The sequence below is a fragment of the Patagioenas fasciata genome, chromosome 2 (assembly GCF_037038585.1).
Source record: "Patagioenas fasciata isolate bPatFas1 chromosome 2, bPatFas1.hap1, whole genome shotgun sequence".
NCBI lineage: Eukaryota > Metazoa > Chordata > Aves > Columbiformes > Columbidae > Patagioenas > Patagioenas fasciata.
In genome coordinates, this window is record NC_092521.1 from 34,133,816 (window position 1) to 34,157,199 (window position 23,384).

Consider the following 23,384-nt stretch of genomic DNA (forward strand, 5'->3'; position numbering starts at 1 on the left):
TTGTTTTGGTTTTTGGTTGGTTGGTTGGTTTGGTTTTGTTTTTCTGGTAGTTGATTTTTTGTTAATTGTATAATTAATATTGTAAGAACCTTCAATTTGAGAAGGATTTTACAGGTTTGACTAACACTCAATTTTATCTTGTCTTGACACAGATTAGAACATCTTGTTAAAGTCTGGAATTTACTATTTACTGAGTGGATTTCTAGGCAGGCATGATGAGGTGAAACAAGTCAACTGATTTATTTAATTGCATTTTTCTTGGCTAAACAGTTACCACTAGTCTGACCAGTCAAATATTCAGAGGGTAAGCTTTCATCATCAAGATATTAAGTACATACAGTCACTGATCAGCAATGTGGGGTTTGACACTAAAGGAGTACAGAAGCATTTTAAGCTGAACAGTCACTATGTAAAAAATGTCTTTTATTTCCTTTTTTATTATTATTATTGGGTGAAATTACCCGCCTTCTCCTCTCCCATCCTCCTTTCTTTCAGAACTATTCCAGTGAGATTTTGACTGTATGTGACCTTGAATTAAAGGATGCATGGACGGTACTGCTTTAGGTAAGTGAACATTAAATCATATATAAATTGTGCAAGTGTCATGTTTACTTTTGGATAAACATTCTATTCTGTAAGGGAAATGAGAGCAGTTTAGTGAATTACAAAGGCTGTAATTAAGGAGCCAGCACTGAGGGATATAACCAACAACAATAAGTAATATTTACCCACAACAGCAGATAAATATTGTTCCAAAGGAAACCAATTTTCTTCTAAAACACTTGACTGATTTTATTCTATTCTTTGAGCAAGATCTCGTAAACGATGTTATGATGTCTCAAGCTTAGTGTTTTTAAGAATGAATAGCCTAAAACCTTTTGATTTTATTATTGGTGTATTCATTTGTTGTCTTGACCGAAATTGAGTTAATAAACCAACAGATTTTTAAATATATCTGCCTTACTTTGCTAAATATGCTGTGGGTTTTTTTTTTTTCCATATTTACAGTAGGTTACAACCTTAAAAGGAAATAACTTGGCACTATCTCGAAATTACAGTCTTTTTCCCTTTCAACAGTTAACTTTATAGGGAACTGAGGTTTTATTTTCATGGATAGATATGTATATACCAAAATGAGTATTTTCATGTATGCAATTACTAGAGTATGCTGTGGTCAAAGGCCATTTCATTTGATCTCTGCAGTAACTGTGAGTTTTATGTAATAATCCGCAAATATTGAAAAGGTTCTACTAAAAGCCAAAGTCTAAAGCAGTCCAGCCCCAGAGAATGTTGTGCATTTTTGTGGAATCAGGATAGCTTATACAAGATGGGAGTTATTAGAATCTTTTCTTTATTTCTCAGTTGTTTTGGTTTTTTGTTTTGTTTTGGTTTGTTTTGTTTGGGTTTGTTTGTTTGTTTGTTTGTTTGTTTCAGTAAAACTAGTAGTTAAAAAATATTCTGAAATACTTTTAGCTGCAGAAAAGATTGGGAAATGTATCTGCTGCTGGAATTAATTCACAGAATGCTCGTAACTTGCTCAGAATTGTTGGTTAATAAGTATGCTGAATTTGCTGGTGACACTATTCCTTTCTCATGTTTCTTCTTTCCCCCTGCATCTCATTCCATTTTCATTGATTTCTTTGATTTTGTTCGGAGTTTGCTTTGGTTCTGCTGCCTAACCAAGTGTTTTATTCAGCACTCTTCAGTACAACTTCTCACTGTGTAGAGCACTGACAGAAACAAGCTGAAAGGCCATCCGATTTCCACTCCACAGCCTCATGTCAGCTCCAGTATTCTGTCTTTAAATTCCTTCTCTCCATCTTCTCTCTACCCCTGTGTTGCTCCTGTGGAGCAGAATTACACATTTTTGTGTGCAATCTGGAAGCAGTGAGTTTTCCAGATGACTCTTGTGTCAGAAGTAGGTTCTCCAGGACAGAACTGGATGAAAAGTTGTCTTCTTTGCTTTTATCCTTCTCAGTGACAGCCCTTCAAAAGAGACAGCAATTCAGAGAGAGTACGATTCTCACCTCACTATCTGGGACTAGTTCACTAGCTGATCCTGAAGATTTTGAATTTAAGTTGCTGTGTGACCAACTGCAAAGCAACATTCATACCCTGATATAAAAAGATTTAATGAGGCAAGGATAAGTTCTCCTCTAAAAATGTAGTTTTCTTGGTGGTTTGAGATTTTGCTGTGATTTTTAGATGGTGAATCTGAAACACAGAACCAGCCACAGAACAAAGCAAGTGATTTTAGTCATGCTGTTTCTCTTATTTATTTACAAGAATGATGGACCCATGATGGCAAATGACTTAAGACTTCCGGATTTGTCTCCTTCCCCAGCGAACTTCTCAAGGTGTGAATTTCCATTCATGTCCTAACAAACCCAAGCATCTCCAGGTCCACAAAAAGGACAAGCAATGCCATACTATTTCAGCTAGAATAAAAGTTTCTCCAATGAAAAAGGCTTTAAAACATTACATCTCTCCAGTCCTTTTCTGACTGTGACCCAGCAGCTGAACCAATCTAGCTGTCACTCTCTTTACTCCAGACCAACTGCCCATTCTTTCCTCCTGCAGGAGGAGTGCATATGTGTGTACATTTTTGTGTGTGTGTGTCAACGCAGACATGTGCGTCTTAGCACAGACATGTTCATATATCTCAATTATATAATGCTTTTGATCGTTTAATGTTCTAGAACTTTGCTCTGATAAGCTGTGTGCTAACTTCCATGCTTATCAAAATGTTTCATGATAAACTACTGTTATGCATTTCTGCTCCCCTTAACTGTCACCAGTCACTGCTATTTCAACAAGTATCTGCTACAAAACATTTCCATCAAACATAGTTGGAGCCTGTTGGTCAAGTTATGTGGGAGGTATAATGAGCCAAAACAAATGAAGAAAATGTTCTAAATGTCAGCAATAGAATCACTAGTTTAGACTTCAGATTTCTAGTTTTGTATGAGTGATGGACAATGACATTTCAGGTTCCTCTTTTTTTGACCAAAATTGTCAGAAAAAAAAAAAAAAAGACTTAGCAATAGCAAAACTATTTCAATTTTCTTGTGCTGTAGTTCCAGTAGTATACTCAGAAATTTCCATAACAATAAGACAAAATCCCTGACTAAAGGAATTTTAAAATTGCATAACACAAGCTATAAATTGCACTGCTTACAAATATTTCCAGGGTGTGACAAAACAAAGCAGGTGAAACTACTTTCTCTGGCTCTAGATCCTGAGCTTTGATGTAGATGTTTATATAATCATTTAGGCTAGTGCATTAAGGGTGGTCGAATATGAATATTCCCCATGTCGCTCACCTGTCTGTCTTTGGCTGGAGAAGGCTTGGATTGCAGTAGCTCTGCACATCACCTCAGCTCAAGTAGCATTTTGTGATTTCAGAGGTATTATCTGGGCAAGTGTTATGTGTTTGCACAGGAATAAATATCCCCCATTATAGGGTGAATTTAAGGTATAGAGAAGATGTGGGTTACAGTGTCAGTGTGGGCTCCAATTTTTTTCCTTCTTATTAAAAGGTGTTTTCCATTGTGTTGCAAACTTCACCTCAGAGGAACAGGATTTATTTGTAGAATATGTTAGGCAGTGTGTTATTCTCAGTGCAATATATCTGCACCACAGCCTGGGCTGATTAATAACAGTGGACCAGGTCTAAGACTTAATTTGGAATATGTGTTCACAGAAGGTACTGCTGAGTACATGGGATGCTTCACCCTTCATGCAGAGGATCTCTTTCCATAACAGTACAGAAATCTACTAGCAAGTGTCCTCTTAAACTGCCCTTGCCCCAGTCCATACCAGTTTGCTTTCATTGAAAATCTTACCCAAAAAATGTCTTACTTTCTCCAGGATACTTTTCTGGACACATGTCCAAAAAGAAAATAGCTGTTAAGTCTGCTTCTTTAGAAATGTTTTCTTGTCTTCAGCACTTTTCAGACCTTATTCAAAGGTCCTTGAATTAAGCCTTCAACTACTAAGCTTTTAATTGTAATAATTTTGTCCCTGTTAATGTTCTACTAGTCCCTCTTGACCACTGAGTGTAAGGTGAACCCTTCTGAATATGCTGCTTTTTGTATGTTATCTCTTACTGAACACTCTTCCTGAAATTATTTAAGAAAAAAAAAAAAAAAAAAAACAAGAAAAACAAACAGACAACAACAAAAACATCACCAAAAAAACCCACAAAAGACTTTACTTTCACAAGGTGCTGATGGTACCCTTTAGAGTTTGTTCAGTTATGATAGGTCATGTCTTGTGCCCATTTCACAGGTCTGCAGCAGAAAATCACCTTCCCAGGTACCAATCAGAATGTCAAAAGAGCAAAATATATTGAGCTACAGAGAAAATTGATTTAAAATAAGCATAATGCTAAGAGAAATATTCCGTTTCCTTGGCTGATGTAACACATACTTCTGCCCCAGTGTTAAGGTTTGATAGAACAAAATTTCATCCTAAAAGGTGCAAAGCGAAATCATGAAAGCACCTATTATTATGTATCCTAATTTGAAACACAGGCGTACATATCGTCACCTCTATTTCCAGATACATGAGATAACTACACATTTGTCTCATCCTCCCAGTATCTGAGCTGATCCATCCAAGACAGAAAAGTCAAGGCTTAAGAAATCCACCAGCAGTGTAAGCATAAAGCCCATTTCTGATTAAACTATAACATGGCCTCTCAAAAGGCATTCAATCCCAAATTTAAGACTAAAAGCTGTTAAAAGTTGTAAAGTATTTCTTTCACTTTCAAGCAGCACTTGGTATATCTGATACCTTTGATGTCTCATCAGGGATATTGGTAAATTGTAGTCCAAATTTTTGGACCTCGGTTGGGGCTGTGGTTTATCTTCTCTCGTTTGTGTTATGTAGAAATGATGCCAGGTAGAAATGTAGAAGGTATATCCTGTTTGATGGTTTACTGTTTCATCTCCTTGATACATACATGACAGATATTTTATCTTATACTGAAACTGTAGCTATTCTTTAACAAAGTTTTAGTGTAACAGTTTCCATTACTTGGTGTTCAAGCACTGAATCTTACTCCCACGTGTAAATTGAGAAACTTCTCGAGTAGCCCTGGAAACTGGTGGTTACTGGCATTCCTGAACCTCTGAGTTGCTCAAAGTTTACAAAAGAGAGCTTCCTCCTGTGGAAGCTACAGGGAATATCTCAGGGAGGGGAAAGATCAGGAACAGATTGATTAGTTCTGCCTGGCAGTGAGATCATTGGACACCTTCCTTTTTCCCATGCAGCTCTGAAAGACAGGGAAGTGGAGATTGTGGTTAGTGAGAAATTATAAAACAGAAACAGTACTGTCTAATACACCATTGAAAAATACATGAAATCAATCCACTTCACAAGATTAATGATTTAAAGTTTATGAGAGTCTACATACTAAATCATATTCTTGCTTTTTCTCCTTGGTGTCGATTAGAGAACAGCTGACTTTGAATTTCTTCTCAGTAGAAAAGTGAAGGAAAAAAAAAACAGGTAGGAAGAAGGGTAAGAAGGCTTTCCCACTGATTTACCAGACGGGGTTCTGCTCTGCACCAGGGATGCTGCTATTTATCTCTCTTACATCTCCTTCCTTGATTATAGATCTCCCAATCTTGCTTCCTACTTCTCTTTCCCACTTATTCTCTGGTGTTCATATTTCAGAAAAAATTCATGTTTTCAAAAATGAAGAATGTAAAGATTACAGGTGCCTATGCTACTGTGTCAGCTTTCATATGCATCATTAGAAGACGCAAGCTTATGGTAAGATGTATGAAGGAATGCAAACAGAAAGGATCGATTTTATCAGATATTTCAGTTAGTCTAGTAGAAGGCCACAGGCCTCCTACATGTTACACCTGAATCAGGCAGTTGATTCTGCTCAGTTTTTTGAATACTTCTGTCTTCCCTCGTTCGCAACAATGTCAGGTCTTGTAAAAGCCCATAAAGATTTTTCCCCCACCTTTGGAGACTGTAAGAGATCTAACAACTAGCTCACCCACAGATATAGTGTTTAACTGATCACTGACCTAATCCTAATGCCACAGGCCCATCAGCAATTGATTCTTACATGCAGCAAGAGTCCTGCTCCTTGAGAAACTCATTCCATTTTTATCAGCTCCAACTGTGGATGCTCATGGCACAGCCAGATTCCAAAACCACCCTGGTGAGACTGGAGGTCTCTTTCCTCAACAGTCTTTCTGGTGGAATAAATGACTCCTTGCCATGCTCATAATTTCACAGGTATAACAATCTTAACTTTGATCAGGGCTACATGTTAAATATACATTCTTCCCTTCTTCAGCAGTCAGTATAGACTAACGAAGTATTTCTACCCAGATCAAAAAGCAGGATAACAGGGCTACATTTCACCCATCAGTAACTGCAGAGACAGCATGCTACATCATTTTATACAGCTTAGTACTGACCTATTTAAAGGGCTCACTACATTGTTACAGACCCAGTCTACTCCACGGTGCCCACAATGCTTGGGAAATCTGCAGCACCCACCTTTGGCTTGGGTTAATAAAGCATTTTCATAAGGGTAAAGTAAGACACGAAATCTCCCTTTCCCTGCATCATTCAAAAAGGTCAGAGCCCTCCTAGTCAGTTTGTGCTCCTTCCCTAGCCAAAGCCAGTGCCTGTTGTCCCAAGAAACCACTTCCTGACCATGATGTTGCCAGTATCCTGCACCTCATCACACAAGCTGATGGTCTGTATGAGACACTGTCATCCAGGACAGCCATATTCATCCACTGCTCCTCTTAATACCATTCCATCTTTCTTCACTCTTTGTTCAAAGTGAAATGGTCCATGCACCAACTTGTTTATCTGTAACTTGCTGATTGACCCAAGGTGCTCTCAAAATTGGGTACCTGAAATCCCACTTTCAAGATAATTGCTTTCTTTTTTCAGCCATATATTTTGAGCAGAATATCTGGGGAACTGAACATTATCCCAGTGGTTACCAACTATATTCCCCTCACTTTTTACAGAAACTAGCTCACCCAGTGCCATGTAGCTCAGTAATAAAAGAATAAGCCAACTATGTGCCCCAAACTAGCTAATTGATTAATGGAATATTTCACCAGTATGTATTTGATGACAGTACAAAAAATAATGGTAGAATATCTAGGCTTTAATCTTTGCTAACCAGTTTATCCCTTTAAAAGATGGATGGTTGTAGAGTAAGGGTAGTTTCTTATAGTCCTGAAGTGTTTTTTCCTGTTTTCCACAAATGTGGTAGGCCACAGAAGGCAAATGGTACAGCATCCCTGAGTCTGTAAATCTGAAATTTAAATATAACACCAAAAATTCTTGTTTAAGATGACAAATAGGCTATAGAGAAAAGGAAGACAGACTAAATATAACTATTATTTTTTTACTTTTTACTGACATTTTAATTAAGTCTTCCTTCATGATATGAATACATTTTAAAAAAAATATCTATACAGTTACTACCTTGAATACAGAAAAAAATATACCACACAGTATCCTAAGTCATCCATTCTGACATCGCATCAGGTCCTGGCATCCCATGTATGAAATGAGATATCATAGAATAGACCTTTGTTACAAACTGTTAGAAACCATATTTCCATGGAGCACCAAAGAAAAAAAGAGAGGGAGAGGAGAGGAGAGGAGAGGAGAGGAGAGGAGAGGAGAGGAGAGGAGAGGAGAGGAGAGGAGAGGAGAGGAGAGGAGAGGAGAGGAGAGGAGAGGAGAGGAGAGGAGAGGAGAGGAGAGGAGAGGAGAGGAGAGGAGAGGAGAGGAGAGGAGAGGAGAGGAGAGGAGAGGAGAGGAGAGGAGAGGAGAGGAGAGGAGAGGAGAGGAGAGGAGAGGAGAGGAGGGGAGAGGAGAGGAGAGGAGGGGAGAGGAGGGGAGGGGAGGGGAGGGGAGGGGAGGGGAGGGGAGGGGAGGGGAGGGGAGGGGAGGGGAGGGGAGGGGAGGGGAGGGGAGGGGAGGGGAGGAGAGGAGAGGAGGGGAGAGGAGAGGAGAGGAGAGGAGAGGAGAGGAGAGGAGAGGAGAGGAGGGGAGAGGAGGGGAGAGGAGGGGAGAGGAGGGGAGGGGAGGGGAGGGGAGGGGAGGGGAGGGGAGGGGAGGGGAGGGGAGGGGAGGGGAGGGGAGGGGAGGGGAGGGGAGGAGAGGAGAGGAGAGGAGAGGAGGGGAGAGGAGAGGAGAGGAGAGGAGGGGAGAGGAGGGGAGAGGAGGGGAGAGGAGGGGAGGGGAGGGGAGAGGAGGGGAGGGGAGGGGAGGGGAGGGGAGGGGAGGGGAGGGGAGGGGAGGGGAGGGGAGGGGAGGGGAGGGGAGGGGGAAAAGGAAAAGGAAAAGGAAAAGGAAAAGGAAAAGGAAAAGGAAAAGGAAAAGGAAAAGTTTTGGTTTTATAACTAGAGATTGGCCAGACAAAGAGATTGCAGCAAGGGAAAAGTGTATGAGTGACTTGGATTTCTTGAGGACAGTGCAGTAGTGTTATATTGTGGAAAATACCAGGATGATTTCAGACTCTTCTGAAACAGACCCAAAATTCCCAGTGTGTCATTTTTTCTCTTGTCAAACACATATGCAGCCCAATGCTTCCCCGTAAGAATTGATTACTTGCAACTTAGTCAGCAGGTGTGAACAGAACAGACCTGCACTCTGAGGGAAAAATGTCTAGCAAATTTTATCTTCTGAGGTCTAACAGCTATCTCCTGAAAATGTGTATATTGTGCCTCTACAATGGTAAATAGAAAAATGATGGGTGGATTTTCATTAGTAAATTTAAAAACACATTCTTGACACGAGTGCCATCATTCTTCCAAATCTCAAATCACTCCCCCAGAGCAAACCATGCTAGAGTTTTTCTAAGAGAAGATGATCAAAATAATTTTAAAAGCCGAAAACATATTTCCTTAACGTAATTCTTGGAAATTGCTGGTCATTTTGGCCAGAATTTTTCCAAAAAAGTTTCCAGCTGAAGCAGAAACCCAGTATGGAAAATTTCAGCCCAAATGGTCAAACTTTGGTAAAGTCATTATGAAACAGCCTCCAGCTACTTATGAAAAAGTGTCAGATAACCTTAATAATAGGTACTGCTATCAGGTGGACTATAACATACAGAACTGTGTGCACATATGCTGCAATAGCTAAGTATTCAAGACATTTATGTTTATAAAAGGAATTACCCATCCCACATAGATCTTAAGTAAATGCACGATGGTCTATAGTGTTAGGAAAGTTTTCATTGGCAAGTGTACTATATGACTGCATTACCTACATGTGGCAAAGCCATGACTGATTTTAAAACATTATGCCAAGACAGATTATAAACCAAAAAATACCACTTTGTGTTTTGTCTCTATCACATACTTCAGAAATTGTTCAGACAGTTCAATTTATTTTGGTTTTTTATAGGTACTCTATTTTGTCTTTTCTTCTCATAACTTTTTTAAAAGTATGAAAGGTAACTTTGATCCTTAGACATATGAATATCAAACAAAATGTTCTTTTTCAGTTGAATAAAAATATGCCAATTTTAAGGTCTGACTTCTGTGACTTACTAAAGTGCAGAGTAAACACTGTATGTGAATTCTTGATGGGATGCTGAAGTCTGTAGGTGATCCTACATCCTCCTATCTATTAATACGTAAAAACAAAGAGTTGTTTCTGTCTGACGCACTGGCAAAGGAAAGTGAAAAGTTATATGTTTGAAACAAGGAAAAAACAAAATTCCGTAGCTACACATTAGGTGATCATAAGGGCAAAATATCCTTGATATCCTCATCTAGATGGTAGAAGGAAACAAATGAGTACGTTGGTGAAGGAGCTGTGCAGGACACAGCAGCAACACAATCTTACTGCTCTTTACTCTTATTGCCTATGAGAAATTGCAGTCAAGACCTTTTAGACTTTTAACTCAGAAAAAAATTAATCTCTGAGCATAAGACGTCAGCTCACATCTCACTCAAACTGCCTAAGCAACACTGGAGAGTCCACTGGTACTGAACACAGGTGATCACACAGGTGTACTGGTCTCTTCTACAAGTAGATTAATGAATACAGCTAGAAGCAGAAATCTTTTTTGTTTTTAAAGTATCTTCATTAATTAAAAAGAGGGGGAGGGGTCAAGTGAAGATAAATAGATTATTGTTCTAATGTTGTCAGCTAGCTGCAGTGAGATTTTCCATCTTAGGTACTGTATTTAGGTTTTGAATGCAATGACCCTGCTAAATCTAAACATCTTAATTAGAGTAAAAGCGTTCGAATAATCACAACGTCCTGTCCATGAAATTACTTCTTGTCTCCCCTCTTGCATATTCTAATCTCCAAGGTAATTCTTAGTCCAACGTCCTGCTTAGCTTTTATATTTTCTTCTCCACACACCCATTGTAGGCTTTTAAGCACAGCTGTATACTGAAAAACTTGGTGTTCATTGTCTAGTTCAATTTAATTTAAGCTGTTCTTGGAAAAAATCTTTTTCTTCCAAGGTATTTTCTGTGTCCTGTGATGCTTCAATTTATTTTTTATCTTTTTTATTTATTCTTGTGATTTGCTTTCTTCAGCATTGCCTTGAGCACCTTGGAGGGGTTGGAAGTTGGTGGCTATGTAAATAAACTTATTATTGTTCAAGATGTTTGTTTCATTTGAGGGCCAGATTCTGCTCACAATTAGACTAGGGCAATCCTGCTGTCTTCAGTGTTATTGACACAGAAAAAAGGAAAGCAGGCACTGGGCCTAAGTCTCTTTTTTAGTAATCTTTTGTTTATCTCACAGTTTTACCACTTGTTATATAAGACAGCCCTTTAATTTGAAGACAATCTCCCAAATTGTTTTTTAGTGGAAGGAATTATCTATCTCCTCTCAAGATCCTATTCTACCTCTGCACAGATGTCTTGTTAATCCTTCCCATTATAGACATTTAGTAATATTCAAGTTCTTACATCAGACACCTAAACTCTACATAGTGTATCAACAGAGAGGAGAAAGACTATTTCAAATCTAAAGAGCAGGTAACAAATATATAGAAAGAATACCAGAGAGGATGAAGTAATGCTAAAAGGCTTACTATAACCCATTGTGGAAAATTCTTCACAAGTTAAATATTTACCACTTATTCACTTCTTTCACACAGTATCTGTCTTAAATTATTTCCATTCATTTGTTTATTCTGTGTCTTCATTTAAATTGTTTTAAATGCAGCTCTTTAAAATACATTCTCCCCCAAAAACAGAGACTTAAACTTTGAGTTCCCAGCTCAGGTGTTGGGCCAATGCCATCCATGCACTTCTCACAGACACTCACCAAGTAGACAAACGTACAACTCAGCACAATTTTTAAAAACTACAGATCCCATGGAATGAGTTATATCCATTTTGATCTCCCTAGTGCAACAAACTTGACTTTATACCTCTATAGTAACTGGAAAGATGTTATTTCTATCTAAACAATAGTACTGGATATTCCCATCCAAAAATACATGCTCTAAAGTGGAAAGTGCCTGTCATACAAGACTCCTGCCAAGAGGCAAATACTCAGAAAAGATGAGAAGCAAAATTCCTGCTTTCTTAAATACTGTATAAAATGATTTTGTATTAAATGAAAAACATCAATAATTGTCACCATTCATATTATAGTTTATGAAAAGGTAGTTTGCTGTCATCAACAGTTAAATAAAAAACTATAAAAATAATTCTATTATCAGCTTTAAAATAAGTTTATCAAACTATTTTAATCCTTTTCAGAAGGACTTCACTTTATCTACAAACAGCTTTTGCTCTGTTTTTGTCGAAGTGTTGTATTAAGTGGGAAAGGAGCAGTCCTCCCAACAGACTTATGGTAAAAACAGACTTTGGGTTTGCCACAGATTTTGTGGATGAAAAATGTTTCCTGGGCCCAGAAAGTGATAAAACAAAATGATTAATAAAATACCCACAACGATGGTTGAAAACAATGACACCATATTGTTTTGGTTTAACCCTCGCCAGCAACTAATCACCATGCAGCCACTCCCTTACTTCTCACTCCTATTTGGTATGGGGGAGAGACTCCGAAGGGCAAAAGTGAGAAAATTCATGGATTGAGATAAAGACAGTTTAATAGATAAAGTAAAAGCCACACACACAAACAAAGTAAAACAAGGGATTCCTTCACTGCTTCCCTTGGGCAGGCAGGTGTTCAGCCATTTCCAGGAAAGCCTGGCTCCATCACATGTAATGGATGATTGGAAAAACAAATGCCATCATTCCAAATATCACCCTTTTCCTTTCTCTTCCACCAGCTTTTATTGGTATGCATGATGCCATATGGTGGGGAATATCCCTTTAGTTAGTTGGGGTCAGCTGTCCTGGCTGTGTTACCTTCCAACTTCTGTGCACCTCCAGCTCACTCACTGGTGGGTGGTGTGAGAAGCAGAATAGGCCTTGGCTCTCTGTGAGCTGTACTCAGCAGTAACTAAAACATCCCTGTGCTATCAGCACTGTTTTCAGCACAAATCCAAAGCATAGCCCCATAGTAGCTACCATGAAGAACACTCTATCCCAGCCAAAAGTATAATAGCACACGCATCTATCTCAGTGCCTATGACCAAGATTCTCAGAAGCTTGGAGGTTATACTAAGTGAGTGTGTTTCTATAAGTTGATCTTATGGTCTTCTATCTGCAACTATCAGAGGTGAGACATGGGTCTGGGCAGAACTTTTGTTTTATTCAGTAGGTCATTCTGACAAGCACTACATCGGAGAAAAAAAAAAAAAAGCTAAAGTTCCAGTATGCAAAACTTCTTGATCAAGTACTTAGCTAGTACCTTATGCTCCTTCCCAATATCCACTTGCCCCAAACCTCAACTTCACTTTATCTCATAGTTTTATCTGTAATAATAAAAAAAATATTAAAGAGATTACCTTTCTTTTGAATGACTGATGTGTTTTGCCTACTTGGTTTATAAACCACACCTCTGAAACATTTAAAATGAAGTGTTTGAAACTCAGGCAACTGTATTTAAGACAACAACTGGAGCTGTCAGGGAATCAGCGACAGTGCATATTATATTAACATGTCAGTCCGTAAATGTTCTTTGCTAATGAAATGGATAAATAAACAAAAGGAAAATCCTAGGAACAAGTTTCCAAGCAGAAAACATTGGCACCTTGACTAAATCACTGCTTTGGGGTTACTTAATAACAAAAAAAAAATTTGCAAAAGAAAAAAACCCAATCTGTGCCCTGAGCAGAGCCCTGCCAAGTCACACCATGTAGCTAAGGGGAGCAGGGGCTGCCACAGTCATCATATGTGATTGAAACAACTATCTTTATCCATGTACCACTTACCTAAGATCACAGACACTCCTGTAATAGTTGCATCAAATATTGATATTCAGAAATTAGTTTTCGAGTAACATGAATGTAGGGGCCAGGTAATCTCCTAGGCATGACGGATGACAGCCACAGAGGGAAGAAGAAAATTCAAAGAAACACATGGTTAGGAAGGTGGCTCTGTGGTGCACTGTGCCTCACACAGAAAACCTGTAATAGTGCTCTTGGAAGGAGGGAGGATAATCAGCAACCTATACTTATGAAAATACTATTTTTGTAGTTATACCTAACAGAACTTCACTTTCCTGTCCTCTAGCCCAAAAAGTGAGACAAATAGCAAACAGAGATAGGGTAAAAGTGGGTTCACAAAAGGGACAATTAGGAGAAACCTATGCAAGAATGAAAGTTTATTTACTATGTCTCTTTCTTCAGGTCAGTTTGCTCATGACCATTAGCACCTTTAAAAACATTTTCTAAATAATCAAGAGAAAAAAGGTAAACAGGCCTTAGAAAGCTACTTAGAGGCTCCAGCATAACCTACCTCTTGCAAAGCTGTTACCCCTTAAACAGCCCATCATTCTGTAAAAACTTAAAAAAGGAAAAAGCATGTTTCCCATTTGAGGTTAATTACATAAAATTAAAGCCATTCCATAACCATCAGAACTAATGTTTGGTTTCCACTGGCTTTGTGTCCTGTGGCTGGCTGAATGCTTTACTGAACTATAACAAGGTTGTCTAGTAGAGACCAACTTTGAGTAACAAGTGGGTTTGTCTGGTGTCTGATAAAGTTCAAACTTCAGTTCACACTTTTCCCATGTGTAAGTCATTCAAAGATGTCTCTCCAACTCTTCCTGGCTCATCTTGCTATTAGTCTAAACATAACTATTGCTGTTAATGATTCTGCCTTTTTAATTCTGCACATTAGCTGGATTGCTAACAATTGCTAATTACCTCAAACAAAAAAATTAATGATTGCCAACCACATTCATTTCAGATCCAGCCATTTACTGAAAATTAATTTATCTGCCTGATTCATAACAATGGAAATGGCATCCACATCAAAGCAAGACATCTGAAGTGTTGTGGCTAGCAAACATAGCAAATACTAAAAGTCCTCTTCCTTTTTGTGTGTATATTGCATATTATAGGTAGAAAAGCAAAATGACACAAAATGACTTTGCATGGGAAAGAGACCTGGCCTAATACCAGTTACAAAATCTGCCAAAATATTGCTTTGTTTAAATTGGCCTAATGCTTTTCAGACTCTTACATCTTTGACTGATGTCCCTGCCAAGAAGATTATGAAGTGCTGAGTTGTTTAAGAACACTTTATCTTGGTTTGCTTTAGTAGGTTTACCTTTTGAAATGTGGTAAACCTGCCTAATATTAGAACAAACAAAATCAAGAATTCACAATTGTTCCTTGGGTCAATCATTAGAAAAGTTTTGACAGCCTTGGGACAGGTTCTAATGAGAAAGATAAGTCAGCCCAGGTTTATTCTTTTCCTCTCTTCTATATGTATTCGGTCAAAAGTAAACACAATAATTTCCACTTGTAAACATTGCAATGCAGTGTCCATAGCTTAATGCAAAAAGTTCTACTCCCATAAACTTGAAAATTGTTCAAGTCAGAAAGCCTTCCATTAATATTAATGTTCATTTTTAAATCATGTCTAATTACATTTTTAGTGGAGCTTAAAGACCAACCTGTAGTACTAATTTCTAGAGTTTAAACAAATGTCAGATTATTTTTTCAGTTAATTCATTCTAACTAAGGAGGAAATATTAATCTGTATTATATTTTTTTCAGTAATTTCTACTGCGATTATATTAGAACTAATTAATTTACCTCACTTATAAACTCACAATTTATGTGTGTTTACCAAAACTAAAAATTCTATCCTATTTTTAATGGGAAAATTTAATTTGTAAGTTGGTTTCATGCATCAGCCAGTCCAGGACTATCGAAATTACACATGACTTGTGTAACTGTTGAAAGACAGTGAATGGGAATTTTTGATTGAAATAGCATGTATATTCTGCTTCCAGTAATAAAGAGTTACTTTGCAAAGGGGTTTATGCAGAAAATGAGCACCAAGTCAGGTCACATTAATATGTTTTGAGTTATACTGTAATTTTTGTGTTTTCCCAATTGAAATCGGGATTTATTTTTCTCTGATCAATTACATGTAAAGATTTAATTAAGTTACGTCAAATACATTTTTAGTGTATCTAATATTCGTGTTATTTATCCAGAAAGGAACTTCTGTGATAAATCTTACTAAGATCTGTTATCCTTTGCAGTCAAATGAAATAGTATCTGTGACACCTAATAGGATTTGTGAAGGATCTATATTGAAAAGAGAGATGTGGTTAGCCTGCTAAACACATAAATTTGCCATACTTGTTTAGCTTTCCTCTTCTGATAGTAAAAGTAATCAATCACCACCTCCATGAGATCAATAATGAATTGTAAGTATTTTTAAGTGACAAATATTGAGCTGTTCTAATATCCACTGAAGAGAAGCCTGCAGGCAGAGTAAGGACTGAATAGAAGAAGCTGGCTGGGAACGCATTTCCTCAGAAACAATTCCACAATAGAAGTAATTATAATTCTATTAACTATACCATAGTTAATATAGTCAACCACATTAAATACATTTATGTATAATAATTATTCAGTAACATTTCAGATTTTGGAGTCCACCTCCATGGAAAAGTTGTCTAGCAACATTAAATCTCATTTATTACATTTTGCTGGTTAATATCAGGTTTTATAATGTTTAATAATTCTGTGGCATGAATTTATTAAGGAGTATCTCTGCTAAAGGGGTGAAAAGGCACTTGAATTCCAGTCTGAAGAATTGCATCTATAATGTGCAATGCTCAGTGAAAGAGTTACTATGAGGCTGCCAAGCAAGATGAGTGGTTGCAGAGTGAGCACAGTTCAACACAAAACAGTACAGATAACCCCAGTCTAGACAGCAGAGTACAACTCTGGGAACCATCAGAATCAGAGAAGATACACTAGAAAAGAAAGCCTGCTATAAAACATAACAGATAGACTCTTTTAATATGAGATCAATGCTAAGGTTTTCAAAGGTGTGTATTTCTCTAACACACACTGATAATGAATAGGATGTGTCATTCAGCTTTTGAATATGTCTTCAAAACTTTTGGAGCTTAATTCAGCTTGATTTTTCTGAAATCTTCCTAATTATGTGAGAAGCATTTTAGAATGAACATGAGATGTTCAAAAATATTTGTCTCTTCCAAATCATGTGCCTCCAACAGTGTGCTTGGACCATAAGAAACAGGTAGAATACCCACTAGTAAATGTGTGTATGTTTTATTTAATCTAAGAATATACCGAGAAGTGATATTTTCCAAGTTATCCTGAGAATTCAGGTTTTCACTACAATTACCACGAGGCCCTATCTAAAGAGTGAGAAAGGGATTATTATTTTGGCTTGTCTGATTCTAAATTAGTATGGTTAAAATACGACTTGAATAGAAATTCGACATTTTTCTTACTTCTGATATCATAAGCCTCTAATTCAGCAAATTCCATAAGCATGTGCTTACTTTGAAGTATATCAGCAGTCCAGCTACTCATGGGCTTAAAATTAAAGACATGTTCAAATTTTATTTTGTCTGAGACTCTAAATTAAAACTAATTCCAGTTAAGTGATTGAAGTTACACTGAGCTAATAAGAACAGAGACAGACTCTTGTTTAAGCTTCCTGAGCCCTGTTGAACTGAGACTCTGATGTGTCTTGGTATAATACTCAAAGCTGGCATAAAAAATCTAAATTAATTTTGTTCCTAGCTTCTAGTTCAAAGGCATCATTCTTTTGTCTCTTTTTTTTTTTAATACTTCAAAAACATACAGAATTCTTTTAATCAAATTAAAATATGGCAGTGCTATTTAAAAGGCACTTTCTGAGAATTACTTCTGTCATCAAACACTAACATTACGACACTAGTATTGCACTCAATGTTATACAGCAACATGTGAGTCCTGACAGGCCAAATTCTACTTGTAATCACATTTTACATGGGACTTGAAGGAAAGGTAAAGTTCTGGGAGCCCATGAAACAGCTGGGTAAAAGAACAATTGGGTCTTATTTTGTCAGTTTGATACTATGTACAACTGGAAATTTGGTTCCTGCTGCTGCATTCAGACTGTTCAGGTATTTCTCACATTGAAATTCGAAGTAACGTAAAGTTTATCTATAAAGAAATATAATATAGGAAGCCATAAATGTATACACTGGGGGTGGAAAAAGGTCTGCCAAGGGGAGCATGGCACTGCACCAGCATTGCTCCCTCCACATTTTCATCTAGGTCACCCAGCACGTGGGGACTGGAGCCCAAGGACCAGGCTGCCATCAGGGTTACAGTTACAGTTCTGGTTAGAGTTAGGGTTCCAAAAGCCACAAAGCCTAGAGTTCCGGGGACACTGGGGCTGCAAAAGGCATGCCGAGGAGAGTAAGGCCCTGCAACAACTTTAGTCCCTCCACACCTTTCTATTCACATGGGGACCTGAGCCCAAGGACCAGGCTGCCATTAGGATTATCATTAGGATTAGGATTAGGATTAGGGTTAGGGTTAGGGTTCCAAGAGCCACAAAGCCTACAGCTCCAGGGACACTGGGGATGAAAACAATGTGCCAAGAGGAGCACAGCCCTGCATCAACACTGCTCCCTCCAAACCTTTCTCATCTGGGCCAACCATGCAACTAGGTTTTGATGCATGTGAACAACTGTGGCAGCCTAAACTACACACACACATATCTACACACACAAATCCTCAGTTTCAATATGAAAAAATAGTAAACAGTACATGTAAATTAACAAAATGTTGTGCAGAGACCACCCATCCAAATTTCTCAAACTATGGCCTCAGAAGACAAATGAAGGAAAAGGCTTTCAATCTGTCTTTCCCAAGTTAAGGGTTCTGTTTCCCCAGCTGAGGACACAGCAGCCAAAAAAAGCATTTCACAGTGTCTTGTTTTAGCAGTTTGTCAGGGAATTCCATGTTTGCCTTACAACAGTTGATAATATTCACAATATTCAATTATCCTGTTTCAACTCTGGAAAAAAAGCAGTAATGAAAAATGACTTGGTCTGAAGGATTAATTCAAGATGTTGACTGGTTTAAACAATACCTCAGAGGTCCCACAAAACTGTTATATTTATCCTCAAGTATTTGCCAGTCTGCTCAAGTCCAACCATCCAAAGATCAGAACTCAAAATCTCAGATCAGGATGAAAGGCAAAATACCGAATTTCTAGCAATCAAAACTTTTCAAAAAATTAGATTTAGACATTTCTTTATTATTTTTCTTGGTATTTGAGGGATGTAAGAACTTCATAATTAAGATTTTGAGGTGACTTGCCATATTTATTTAGTTCAACACTGTACAAATGTCTGTTTTATGAGAAATCTCTTAAAAAGCAATCCAGGATCAAGATTCCATCATGTTAAGCATTGAATCAATAAGTGTAGGTAATAACACCTTCCCAACAGGACTTAGAGTCAGTATTAAACAGCTAGGTAAAATCACACAAAAGCAAACCTCAGGGGCTAGGGGGAGGCAAGAGGAAAAAAACAGAATGAGATTATTAAAATTTAGCAAAAGTTAACTTGTTTTGCCTTCTCACTTTAGAGTCCTCTCTTATATTACAACCTTTACAGTGCAAATCTTGTAGTTAATGAGCCTTCACTATCATAAAGTACTGTTTTAACAAGCAAAAGCAAACATCAACAAAACCCCAACATTTTTACATTGCAGCACCAACTTATTTTAAGTTACATCAGATTTTCAGGCTTGAAGGCCAGAAAAAGCTAAGTTGTCCCCCTCAAACACAATGCAAACCTAGCATACACTTCCTCTTTAAGAACAAATTTATGTAAGTAACCCTTAAGATAACATATAAATCACAGTTATCTCAAGAATAGTGTAAGAACAACAATGACAAAACGAAACATAAAAAATGTCATGAAAATGAGCCACACCACGTTCATTGATCTCTTTGGTCTGCTATTAACAGGATTTTTCTCCCCTCCACATCTGTCCCCACCTTTAAGTTGTTCATCTCATCCATACAAGCAGCATCTGGTCCATCAGCATGATTTAATATTTTCTGCTTCTCCATGTCTTTCCTCTGGCTGCTGAAGGTACTACTGCATTATTCCTTAAACACCAACAGTACAAGCTGTGTGATCAGATACAACCAGTGTAGATGTTCTAATAACAACAACAGGCTTCTGGTTTTTGTAATATATTTCTACATAGTATTTTATTTTTAATATTATTGTGTATTACAGATATTAGATTTAAAAAAAAAAAAAAAAAGAGAAGAGAAGAGAATCAAGTAGACTTTTTCCCTCTGTTTGCAGAAGGTTTTATTACCAAAAAAAAAAAAAAAAAAAAGATGAGAAGAACATGACTGAATAAGAACATATTCTTGATCACATCGACTCCAACTATAAGAACTCCACAAGTAGTTCGACAGTAACAGGCATTGTATTCATAAGGGGCACTGAACTCATCTGTATTTTTTGGGGCCATCAATGAATCATTTAAAACTTAAAGTGATATCTGCCAAGCTCATTCGGCTGACCTTCCAAGGCTTCTTTATACATAAGAATCATTTAAAGTGTGCTTCCAGATTTTTAAAGCCACCACGTCAATTGTTCAGTCTCAAAAATATAATTTTAATTGTTGGCTTTTTTCCAAACAAATATTAACATTAAAAGAACAAGTATCGAAAGATGTTCCCTGTCTTTTTTCCTCTCTTCTTTCCTCCTCTCCCTCTTTGCTTCCCTCTCTCTCTCTACCTTTTCTTCTTTGAACCATGCTGTTAAGAAAGAATAGAGGAAAGAATTCGTACCTTTCCCAAATAAGAGAAAAATTATATAACGATAAAGTAAAACTGGCTGTTGAAGGAATGAGTAATCAGTCCAAGTTAATTCTGGAATCTGACTAAAAGATAAAAGCTGAACAGTATAAGTCATAAAAAGCAATTATCAAAATGCATGCCAATGTTAGTAATCAAAAGTATCAAATAATATTTTAATGGAGCCCATGATATTCTACCACAGTTACAGACTACTGGACTTACCACAGAAAACAGGCTAAGAAGCTCCATATGTTGCACAAACAGTGCAACTATATAAAGAGATTACATCAGCACTTTCTCACCCAAAAAAAAAAAAGGAAAAAAAATTCCGCAAATAGACACATATATAACAATTGAATGTCCACGGTTATACACTGTGACTGCATTACATAACCTTTTCTCCTGCTTATCAGCTTGAGTTGGAAGATAGTCATAGCAAGGACTGTCTCACAGGCAGCTACAACACCACGTTTGATGCAGTGGAGCCCCAATCTTAGTTATTCAGATTAGATCTAGTGAAAGCATCCAAAATGAGAGAAACCTGGAAAGCTGTACATAGCAGTCCCAATATGGCAGTTAAGCTATGTCTATGACATCAGGTCTATGCCAAGAGAAATGGAGCACATGAGACATCAATCTGACAATATATCAGAATCATATATAATCATATGAGCCTATGGAACAGAAAACATTCTGAACAATCTGTGACTGCACCAAATAACCAAATCAAGGAAAGGCAATGTAGAGGTAGGATTGACAGGAAAAAAAAAAAAAAAAAAAACAAAAAAACAGTGAAATATTTCAGCAACAAAGCTTTAAATGCTGCCATGGGTCTGGAGACTTCTCTGATTAATGCCAGGATGTCTGAATGTGTTCCCATTCGGAGTCTGCTCAGAGCTGCAAATCTTTCAAGCACAACTCCCTGAGGAATAAGACGTGTAAGATAACTGTGAGAAAAAGAACAATATATTCTCAAGTACTGGGAATGGAATTGCCATTAACATTTGCCATCCTTTTATAATGTCAAGTTTATACTTTGTTCCCTAATCTTACTAAGAATTTCATGAACAAGCTCAAGACTTGAGTGAAGAATGGTTTTATTTGATCTGTTGACTGTTGTGTAAGACAAAGATAAACAACAAACTATTAAATTTGTCCTATTCCTCTTTTAACTTTGGCGTGTCTGCCCTATATGGTGCCTATATACTTTGCACTACAAAGCAATAAATTCAAGAAAGGTTACTGAAAAACAACAAACAATAGAGCTGAGATGATGCTTAGTTCCAATAATGGAATCTCAAGGCTTGTAGTGAAGCCACAGATTACCACAAGCTGAATGACTTTAGACATAGAGGAAATGTTTACAGCTGAAATCAATGAAGTGTCCTCTCCCGTACCATGTGGGGTGAAGGGCCTAGCTGTGAAACCCCCAGATCAGGACAGGCTGAAGGAGTCAACCTGGTTGTATGAACTCCACCTCCATCAGAAAGCCAATGGTCCTCCTCTCAATCATCTGGGGTTTGGGAGGGCAAAAAAAGGCAGAGGGAAGAAGGTTTTCATATTTGATTCTTCCTTGCATGTTCTTTTTCCCTCTCCTTGTCTCATGCACATTATTTCTTTTGTAACAGTGACGTAAAACCCACAAAAGGCAGCTGACAGCAAGTACCCCAATCAATGCTGGTGTGACTCTTTAAGATTTCTAGTTGGCTGATCAGAACACCTGCTGTGCTTGAGGTCCTCTGCTCATGAACATCTGAGTCAGCACCTCAGGTAGAAGTTGCATTTTTTGGCTTGTTTCTCTTTCCTGACGCTTCTTTGAACATTTGTCTTCTTTTGGCCTCCAGGAAACAAGACCAGAGTGACTAGTAACAGAAAATCTAGGAACTGCAAACCAGCTCAACTAGCTTCTCTTTTTATCCCAAAAGAACTATTACTGTTTCTAATGTAATCTAAAAACCAGCCAAAGAAGGGAATTTCCCTATAAAAACTCCCTGCAGGTAAAAAGGAGAAGGATAATGTTTAACTGCAAGTTTTACTCAATATTTCAAGCAATTTAACCATTTTCCCTTTTTCTGGGTCTGTAATCAAAGGATAGATTTGGAACACCGGATATTACAATGGGAGTTCGCCAGCAATAGCTTGAAATGAAACTGCAGACCATGATTCAGTGTTCGTCTTGTAACCCTGAACACGGGTTATATTAACATCTTATCTTTTGTTTGGCCCCAGACACCCTACCTTCAACACAGCACCTCATATTGCTAAGCAAAAGTGGAACTAGTTGATGCTTTCTGTAGTTTAATATCACCATATAAGAACACATTCACAACTGCTTATAGCTTTGCTAAGTTTTAACAATTTGGACATTTGAAGAATTCCCTACTGTGAATACCTCAAAGACTCTTGCTGGAGAGTGTCAGCTAAGGCGCTTCAGACACTTCCAAGAATGAGATTTCCAAGAATTTTGATTAAAAAGTGCTGAGATGAGGAGTGAGGCAAGATGTGATACCGAGACTGACAGCAAGAGCCCATGGCGCACAGATCCTGCACAAAGAAGAGTAAGCAATTACATAATTAATCATAATGCACACTCACAAGGAGACTAAAATAAGGTGGCGCAGGGAACTTGCAATTCTTGGACTTCATAATTTATAAATGCCTGACTTACAATGTTAATACTGATATTTTAATGCGGTGTTTTGATATATATTATTTTCTAACACATTGCTGTTAGAGAAAGAAACAAAACACATCTGTTAATTGTGAAAATTAACCTTTTAGGCGGTTGAGAATCTTAAAGCAAAGTTCATATTTTTCTGAGAAGGCCATGACCCCCATTCTAGTTTGCTGCCCTGTTAACAAATTATTGAACAGTGTAGCAGCACTTGAAAGCAACAACAGTAAGCAAATATTTTTGTCTGATCTACTTTTCCAGAATAAAGGGTCATTTACATTCAGATATTTAGATAAAAATAAGATGAGGTTCTAGTTTTTGCATGTCTAGCAAAAATCTTGTGAAAATTATTTATAAATTATGTTCTTAGTTAAGTAAACTATTATCAGATATAGGCAATTTAGCATGTCTTTTGTTTATAAAATAAGACCTTGAAAAGCTTCCTCTGTTTTCGTAGTCACATGAGGAAATAAAAAGATTTCTCTTTCCAGTGTTGC

General features: G+C 37.5%; 1 long non-coding RNA gene across 1 annotated transcript in view; it reads left to right on the forward strand.

Annotated features, from left to right (window-relative positions):
* Nucleotides 1–369: 369 nt before the first annotated feature.
* The window catches only part of LOC139827356 (uncharacterized), a 42,565-nt gene continuing 19,550 nt past the window's right edge, over nucleotides 370–23,384 (forward strand). The window contains exons 1-2 of the long non-coding RNA XR_011737880.1: nucleotides 370–564; nucleotides 21,842–21,983. This is a non-coding gene — a long non-coding RNA (uncharacterized lncRNA). The remainder of the gene's footprint in view (nucleotides 565–21,841; nucleotides 21,984–23,384) is intronic.